The following is a 10,033-nucleotide window of genomic DNA, read 5'->3' as shown; positions in this document are numbered from 1 at the left end:
TTAGCGAATCTCTCCCACTATCTAAAACAGTGAATTAAGGTCCCTTTGCTTTTCAAGTTTATGTCTGAAACATCTGTCAAGAATACTAGGAGCAACTTTCACCAAACTCAAAAACAAGAACTTGACTTCTGCCAAGATGGAGGCATAGGTGGAAACACTGTGCCTTCTCCCGCAACCAAGTTTGAATACAACAAAGGTTTGGAGAAACAAAGACAACCAAAGGACAGAAAATTGAATTATACGGAAGTCCGACTACATCTAACCATTCAACGGGGACGGTAAGAGGGCCGGAGCCAACAGCGAGCAGGGTCAGGCAGGACAGGGCCCCCGACCCAGGCGTGCGGGGCAGACCTCGGGCACATATTAGCGCACAGTGAGACAGACCACACAGGCCCAAGGGGGCGAGGGCTGACAGCGGTGGCACACTCGCATGCAGTGGGACGAAACGCGTGGGTCCGGTGACGGGCGACTGCAGCACCAGTGAGGGCCGTGGCGGCAGTAGGCGGACAGGACGCCATAGTCCCTCTTTGACCCCGCCCCCACATACAACGTCACAACCCAGCAAGTGAGTTGCCCTGCTCTGGTGAAAACCTAGGGCTCCGATCCTGCTCCTGCTACGTAACAGGCAAGGACAGCCCAAAAGATGGCCCAAGAAGAACTCAAAGTCCCAGAGCCAATAACTCTAAGCAACCGAGAAATTGCCAGCCTCTCAGAAGCACAATTCAAGACACTATTTATCAGGATGCTCACAGAACTGGTAGATTATAGTCACAAATTAGAGGAACAAAGTAACAAATTAGAGGAACATATGAAGGCTAAACTAATTGAAATGAAGGGAGATGCACAGGAAACCAATAGTGATGGAAAGGAAACGGGGACTCAAATCAATGGAATGGACCAGAAGGAAGAACAAAACATCCCACCAGAAAGGAATGAAGAAATGAGAATTCAAAACAATGAGGAGAGGCTTAGGAACCTCCAGGACATCTTTAAACGTTCCAACATCCGGATTATAGGGGTACCAGAAGGGGGAAAGAAACAGCCACGAGTGGAAAACATATTTGAACAAATAATAAAGGAGAACTTCCCCAGTCTGGCAAAGGAAATAGACTTCCAGGAAATCCAGGAAGCTCAGAGAGTGCCAAAGAAGTTGGACCCAAGAAGGAACACACCAAGGCACATCATAATTACATTAGCCAAGACCAAAATGAAGGAGAGAATCCTAGAAGCAGCAAGGGATAAGGGGACAGTCACCTACAAAGGAGTACCCATCAGACTGTCAGCGGATTTCTCAAAAGAGACCTTACAGGCAAGAAGGGGCTGGAAAGAAGTATTCCAAGTCATGAAATCCAAAGACCTACAGCCAAGATTGCTTTATCCAGCAAAACTTTCATTTAGAATGGAAGGACAGATAAAGTGCTTCTCAGATAAGGTCAAGTTCAAGGAGTTCATCATCACCAAGCCCTTATTATATGAAATGCTAAAGGGACTTGTATAAGAAAAAGAAGATGAAAAATATGAACAGTGAAAGGACAGCAAACACAGTTATTAACAGCCACACCTAAAACAAAAGCAAACCAAGAGGACAGCTAGATCGGGAACAGAACCATAGAAATGAAGAACACATGGAGGGTTAGAAATAGGGGGGGTGGGAGGGGGAGAAGGGGGGAGAAGGCACAGAAAATAGCATAGATGGTAGGTAGAAAATAGGGAGGGCAAGAATAGTGGGGGAAATATACAATCTAAAGAACTTGAGACACGTGGTCATAAACTAAGGGGGGGAGAATGGTGGGGGAGGGAGGGTGCGGGTGGAGGGGAATGAAGATGGAATAGAACAACTGTAATGGTATAATCAATAAAATATATTTTTTAAAAAATAATATTAAAAAAATCACACACACAAAAAAAGAACTTAATTGGTAAGATTTTTTTAAAAAGCCAAGGAGAGGCTGATAGTAATGTAGCCTGAAGTTTTCCTGGACCAACAGGAGGGGTGGATAGGAGTGACCAGAATAAGTGCAATCTTTTATACTTTATTAGTAAAGAGTCCAGTGAGCCCTGGCTGGAGTAGCTCAGTGGATTGAGTGCGAACCTGCAAAGCAAAGGATCGCGGTTCGATTCCCAGTCAGGGCACGTGCCTGGGTTGCGGGCCACTACCCCGCAGGGGACGCACAAGAGGCAACCACACATTGGTATTTCTCTCCCTCTCTCTTTTCCTTCCTCTCTAAAAATAAATAATCTTTAAAAAATATTTTTAAAAAGTCCAGTGAATGACTCATTCATTCTGTGATCTTGAATAAACTTACATTGCTATTTACCCAGATAGAATAAACTTTTTCCTCAACTCTGTATTTTGAAAGTTTCAAATCTACTCTTAGAAAAGCTGTAATAGTATAATGAACACACGAACACACACCTTTCACCTAGATTCAAGTAGCTTTTTGCAATACTTGTACTTTTTCACTGTTGTATGGTTTTTGTTTTCTGAACATCATGACATTCAAACCTGTATTTCCACAAACATCTTGTAAGAACAGAACCACCTCCCCGCAACTATAAAAATCAGACAATTTAACAGATACTACCTAATATGCAGCCCATATTAAGTTACCTAATTGTCTCAATGATATCTTGTATTTTCCATCAGGATCACATCAAAGATCACACAGAATTTAGTTCTATCTCCTTTTATCTGAGAATAGTTCCTCTGCCTTTTTTCTTTTCATGAGATTGATTTTTGAAGGGCATAGGCCATTTCTTTGGATTCATGTGATGATTTCCTTGTGTCCAGAGTTGTGTATATGTTGTTAGTGGGAATATTACACAAGCATTGTGTGTTTACCAATGCATCAATTACCAGGGAGAATAAGATCAGTTCTATGCTTGGCTCCACACTTTGTTATAAAGAAACCTAGAATAAGTAATCTGTGGGTGTGACTTAATTTTATAACATTAACTAGAGAGTCTATCTATAGCAACAGGGAGCAGTAAAGATAAAAGTGAATTCTTAACAGTACATGACAAGATTGGGAATGAAGAGAACCCAAATTTTAGAAATAAACCCTTCACTATTTCAGATACCACTGCAACTGCATTCTCCAATCCTAAGCCTCCTTTGTAAGGGCTATGTATCCTTCCTTCCTTGTCCTGTCAAAATCAGAACAAAATGAATGAAAGCCCTAGATAGAGGTAGTATAGAGTGACAATCTGAACACCATGAAAGAAGTAATTTAGCAATCACAGAACCATTAAAACAGCCATTTCAATAGATCAAAAACAACTGAGTATCAGCAATTTCATATGGTTAAACTGAACACAGTGCATCAAGTCCACTTGGAGCAGCAAGTCAGGGAGCAAAAGTATCTTCACACTAAACAGAACGCTGCAGCTGAACCAGCCTTTAATAATTACACGTTTTAGCTCCGTGAGATTAGGAAACAAGGGAAAAAATGTTCACCTAAATCACAGGTTCTTGTAGCACATGACCCAGAATGGGAAGATGTAAGGCAATGGTGTTGGGGAATGGGCAGTCTATATTAGTGACTTTAGGAAGTCCATAAACCACTGGTAAAATGCAAGATGGTCAATATTAATTTTTCTGGGAAAATGGCCCATTGATTTCTTGAAGGAATCTATGACCAAAAAAGGTTAACAACCACAGGTTTCTGAAAGGGGAAATCAGTGTGCCTTACTGGTGTAACTCGCTTAAATTCGAATTGTACCCTCCTGGTCTCTGTCACCCTTGGTCCCACAGACAAGAAGGTTGCAGGTTCGATTTCCTGTTGCACACACCCAGGTTGTGGATTTGATCCCCAGTTGGGATGTGTTCGAGGCAATCGATGTTTCTCTCACTTTCTAAAAGCAATGAAAAAATTTCCTTGGATGAGGATTTAAAAAATATTTCTTACATTCACAACTTTTTAGTATTCAGTTAAGCAATTTCTTGTAACTTTTATTATATTTCCTCACCTTTCCATGACTATTTTAAAGGAAATTCCAAGAATCATAATTTTACTCTTAATATTTCATTATGTACTCCTAAAAGAACTTTTCTATAAAATATCACATCTAAAAATATTAACAGCTATTTAATGTGAAGCACTTAAATGTTCAAATTTCCTGAATTATTTCACTTTTTCAAGAAAGAGGAACCAAATGAAGGCCACATCCTATATTGGTTTGTAGTTCCCTAAGACCCTCAAAAAGTACAGGTTTCCCTGCCTCCTTTCCCCCTGCTTTGCAAAATATTTGTTGAAGAAAGTGGGCCTGTAATTTCCTACATTGTGCATTGCACAGACTGCATTCCTGTGATGTCATTTAGCGTGTTCCTGCATTTCTGCTTGATGATGCAAGTTCAGTTTTTTGACAAGGACAGGTGGTATGTAATTTCATCAACCGGTACATAATTCTGGTTGGTTCTGTTGTGATGTTAGCAGCCACTGATCATTACATAGATCTTTAATTTCATTAAAAGTATACGAGTTTACTTCTGTCTTCATCTTTTAGTTGGAATATCTTCAGAGAGAAATTTACTCTCATAATAAGTACCTTGTTACCTTGTGATACAGTTCATATAGGAAAGGCTTCTTTTTAGAATCAGTTGGTCTTGGCAATAATTTCTTTGGATTTGACACCAAAAGCAAAGGCAACAAAAGCAAAAATAAACAAATGGGACTACATCAAACTAAAAAGCTGCACAGCAGAGGAAACCAACCAAATGAAAAGGCGACCTGTGCAGTAGCAGAAAACATGCAAACCATATTTCTGATAAGGAGTTAATATCCAAAATATATAAAGGACTCATACAATTAAACAGCAATAAATCTCCCCCAAAGTGGGCAGAGTCTGAAGAGAGATTTTTGCCAGACATACAGATGGTCAACAGGTACATGAAAACACGCTCAAAATGACTTGTCAGGGAAATGCAAATCAAAACCACAATGGGATACCACATCACGCCTGTTAAAATGGTCATTATTAAAAGAGCCATGGCTGGTGTGGTTCAGTGGATTAAGCGCCAACCTGTGAACCAAAGGGTTTCTGTTTTGATTCTCAGGTCAGGGCACACACCTGGGTTGCAGGTGGGATCCCCAGTAGGGGGTGTGCAAGAGGCAACCACACATTGATGTTTCTCTCTCTCTCCCCCTCTAAAAATCTTTTTAAAAAAGAGACAATAAGTATTGGCAAGAATGTTGAAACTTACGCACTACCAAGTAGATATGTAAATTCATGCAGCCACTATGGAAAACAGCAATAGTTTCCTCAAAAAAATTAAAAACAGAATTACCATATGATCCAGCAATTCCACTTCTGGGTTTTATCCAAAAAACCCCACTAATTTGAAAAAGACACATGCACCCCATGTTCATTGCAGCCAAGCTATGGAAGCAGTTGAAATGCTCATTGATGAATGGATAAAGAAAATGTGAAATACACACAGAATACTATTTAGCCATAAAAATTAAACATTACCATTTGTGGTAACATGGACTTTTGAGAAAATTATGTTAACTGAAATAAGTCAGAGAAAAACGAATACCTAATCTCACTTGTATGTGGAATTAAAGAAAAAACACCTCAGATACAGAGAATTGGTGATTCTCCAGTGGGAGTGGAAGGGTGAAAGTGGGAGGTGGTAGTGGGTCAGTGAAATGATTAGGAGGGTCAAAAGGTACAAACTTCCAGTTACAAAATGAAGTCTTGGGCATGTAATGTACAGCATGACAACTAGTTAATACTGTTTTCATATTTGAAAGTTGCTGAGAGTTGATCTTAAAAGTTCTCATCAGCCCTGGCTGGCATGGCTCAGTGGATTGAGAGCCAGCCAGCCTACAAACCAAAAGGTTGCGGGCCAGGTCCCCAGTACAGGGCATACAAGAGGCAACCACACATTGATGTTTCTCTCCCTCTCTGTTAGTTATATGTTAATTATACCTCATTAAAAAAGTCTATGGGGTAATAAAAGTACTGATAGCCCTGGCGGGTGTTGCTGTTGGCTAGAGCATGGTTCTATAGCTGAGGGGTTGCAGGTTCGATCCCCAGTCCAGGGGCATATGGGAGCAACCAATTGATGCTTCTACCTCACATCCTAGTTTCTCTCTCTTCCCTTCCTCTCTAAAAGCCATGGAAAAAAGTCATCAAGTAAAGATTTTATTTTTAAAAAGTACTGATTAGGCCTTGTCTAGTGTAGTACAGTTGATTGAGCATAGGCCTGCAAAGGGTCACCAGTTCGATTCCCAGTTAGTGCACATGCCTGGTTTGCAGGCCAGGTCCCCAGTAGGGGACCTGAGAGGCAATCACACAGTGACATTTCTCTCCTCCCTCCCTTCCCTAAAAGAACAGCAGTCTGTTAACTTTCTTTCTGACATAACATTAGGTGTTTGAGGCTCACTTTGTTCATTGCTACCTCAGTCCTATGAAGAGCTGCTTTTATACTGTCATCTACTTAACTTTCCTACATCTCTCTAAAGTACCATACTACATCTAAAACTTTTCAGCATTTTCATCCCAGTACTAGACAGAAAAATGGTACACAGTATTTATGGAACTGAACTAAAAGATTAGCATGTTTGGGTATTCAATGAGTATCTCTAGCATCAAAAGAGGCACCACTGAAAACATTAAGCAGTTATTCTTCCCAAGTCGCCCAAGAACATGCACGGCTCAGTCTCACCCTGCTAATTATTCTTTCATGTTTCTACTGGAAAGCTAAGTCACTGCTCCAGCTAGTGAAGGCTCCCTAGAACAAAGGTTCTTAAAAAGGGGGAAATACACACATACACACATAATCCCCACCCCCTCCAACAGAAAGATAAAGAATTCTCTATGTGCATTGTTATCTTAAAAGTTGTGAATCACCCTGGTTGGTATGGCTCAGCGGGTTGAGTACCCTGGCTACGAACCAAAAGGTCGCCAGTTCAATTACTAGTCAGGGCACATGCCTGGGTTATGGGCCAGGTCCCTGCTGAGGCATGTGAGAGGTAGCCAACTGATGCTTTGCTTGCACATTGATGTTCCCCTCTCTCAAAATAAATAATTTTTTAAAAGATTTTACTTATTTATCTTTGAAGGGAAAGGGAAGGAGAGAGGGAGCAATATCAATGTATGGCTGCCTCGTGCATTCCCTGCTGGGAACTGGCCTGCAACCCAGGCATGTGCAATCAAGCCGAGATTCTTTGATTTGCAGGCCCTTGCTCAATCCACTGAGCTACACCAGCCAGGGCAATTTATTTTAAAGTTGAAAATCATTAAAGGCCAAAAGCATTTAACAGTCAGTATCTGCTTAACAAGTCTACAAATTCATATGAAGATGTTTGGTCACAGAGGGGAAAATGCTGACATTCCTTAACTGTATAGTTCCCCCTGCCACCAAAGGGTTACTTTTCACCACTAGGTGTCCACAAGGGAGTAAATGCTGCCTTAAACTTACTATTTCAAGTCACTTTCACACACACATTGCACTCCCTGGTTAAGCAACTGTTTTATGTCAATTTACATCAATCTTAAATGCTTTTAATTCTACAATATATTGTACCAACGTAGTGTAAGGTCTTCTTCACTGGCTTTTATTGGTTTGTCCAAAAAGTCCATTTAGTTTTTTCTGTAAAATAAGGTATTTTTCATTTTCATGAATAACTTTATTGATTTGGATATTTTGAGTATGTCAGCTATCTCTCCCACATAGTATGAGGTTGATTGTTCTTGATTGTTCTCAATGTCTTGATTTGATCTCTATCAACTTCAACTCATCTACCGGAACATGGAGCATGGTCCAGCTGAGACATCTCCAGCACAAAATTTTGCAAACCACTTTTGACTCATTCCATCAGCCACAGCACCTTCTCTGTACACTGCACAAATCTTTTTTGCATTTCAGTTATTTTTTACCTTTCTTGAAATAACAACATATAATACACAAAAATGGTGTGTAATTCTTCCATCTTCAATATTAAAATGGCTATACAAAAATTCACAAATTTTCGCCCTGGCTGGTATAGCTCAGTGGATTGAGCACGGGCCTGTGAAGCAAGGGATCACGGTTCGATTCCCAGTCGGGGCACATGCCTGGGTTGCAGGCCAGTTCCCAGTGGGGGACACATGAGAGGCACATTGATATTTGATATTTGACACATTGATATTTCTCTCCCATTCTTTCTCCTTCTCTTTCCCTCTTTCTGAAAATAAAATACTTTTTAAAATTCACAAATTTTCATGTTTTAAATACATGCTGATAAGACACCTGTCACAAAGCAATCTAACAAAATTGTTTTGAATGAAGTTATGAACAACTAAGTGCTACTAGAGCCATTTTACAGAAAAAGAAAAGAAAACAATGGATATTTTGGCCAACCCAATATTTACCGTAAGACGTCTTTACTTAAGGATAGAATCTACAGAAGTGCATTCCTCAAACTCATTATTCTTAAGTACACCAGGAACTTCAGGACAGACTGGACATTCCTTTATTGATCTTCATTTACTTGATGAAGTTGTGAGCACTTTAGAAGAAATCTAATCTAGATATTTTTCAAGTTATTTTTTATTTTTCTACGCACAAAAACAGTTTTTCTTTTAACAAAAGCTTACATGAAACTCTTTGACCGATGGATGGGGGCAGGGAAAACCCACACATAACTATTAACTAAGAAAAATTCATTCTACTAATATAGTTAGGTTATAAAAATACCCAATATTTTAAACTTCAACTCTGGGAAATTCCCAAATTCTACAATTAACATACCAGCCATCAAAGCAGAGAAAAGATCAGACCTATTTTACTGGATCCCTCTTTCACCATGAGGAAAAAAAAATCCCTAGAAATAGTACTTTGGATCTGCTCCACCTCTAGTCACTCAACTTTATTTTCTGCAGGAGAATGGTGAAGTATAAGGCGTGTCACAGGTCCCACAGGACAGAACAAATTAGGAGAAACTATTCACTGATGACATATAAAAGCAACTCTTTCTTTGAAAGAAACTATTCTTTCAAACTAGAAAACATTCACTGATGACATATGCTTGCTGTAAATGGCACTAGGCACTTCACACAAGTTATTTAATCCAACGATTGTCCCACAAAATAGACAGCATCCCCATTTTACAAATTAAAAAATTTTAGTTTCTGCAAGATTTAAGAAGTGACTTGCCCGAGTTAAGAAGAGTCACCATTCAACTCCAGCTGCCTAGCTCCAGATGTCTTTCCTTAAACCCACCAAATTCTAGAAGTATCTTTTTCATCTTGGCTACTCTTGAACTAACTTCACATTAGCAACCAACTATCTCTGTACCTAACAGCACTGTATTCTCAAGCTGTTATAGGTATTTTCAACATCAAAACAATCCATCTCCTTTCTCTTTCATCCCTAACTAGGAATGTCACCTCTATCCAAAATATCATTTATTACCTAACATTAGAGCTAGGGAGAAATTCTGAGGTCACCAAGTACAAATCCTTCATTTTTCAGAGGACAACCTGTGCCTAGAGGTTTTATATATTCCAGTCTCACCATATAGTATTTTGAAAAAATATGTATTACCTTTATATCACAGGAGGTTCCTCCTGAACACTGAATGGTCATGGTCCCATTTAAAAAGGTTTGTCTTTGCTGAAGGAAATAGCATCCCTGTTCTATTCCTCCCAAATCTCTTCTGCTAGGGGTCTATGCCAGCCTTTGACTCTAATATACTGATTTCCAATACTAAATGTGGAGATGGTTAAGTTTGCAGCAACTGAGCAGGTCGACTTTTGGGGCTACAGTTAAACTGCCTGAGTCTACACTATTATTCTAAGAAACAAGTTGCATATCTTGTTAATCACCAAGTTGGAAGGATTCAAAGGTTGAGAAACAACATTCCATCTGGGATTCACCATGTTTGCTTCTGCATGAATCACACAGAAATGCAAGCTTATGAGCTGGTCTACAAAGTCTGTGAAGCCATAAAACACGCACCAGAAACACTATAAACATAAAAACAAACAGGAAAAATGGATCAAGGCAATCTACTCTAGAAAGTAGGAATTGGGGCAGGGGAAT

At 39.7% G+C, this 10,033-nt stretch overlaps 1 long non-coding RNA gene across 1 annotated transcript; it reads left to right on the top strand.

The window, feature by feature from the left end:
• Positions 1-1,906: 1,906 nt before the first annotated feature.
• LOC118997647 (uncharacterized) lies at positions 1,907-3,442 on the top strand. The gene is made up of 2 exons (XR_005068703.1): positions 1,907-2,051; positions 2,268-3,442. It is a non-coding gene; the product is annotated as an uncharacterized LOC118997647 (long non-coding RNA).
• Positions 3,443-10,033: the final 6,591 nt, after the last annotated feature.

Source organism: Sturnira hondurensis, unplaced genomic scaffold (genome assembly GCF_014824575.4).
Source record: "Sturnira hondurensis isolate 20B ecotype Veracruz unplaced genomic scaffold, ASM1482457v3 Scaffold0001120, whole genome shotgun sequence".
NCBI lineage: Eukaryota > Metazoa > Chordata > Mammalia > Chiroptera > Phyllostomidae > Sturnira > Sturnira hondurensis.
This window is presented reverse-complemented; position numbering and strand designations above follow the sequence as displayed.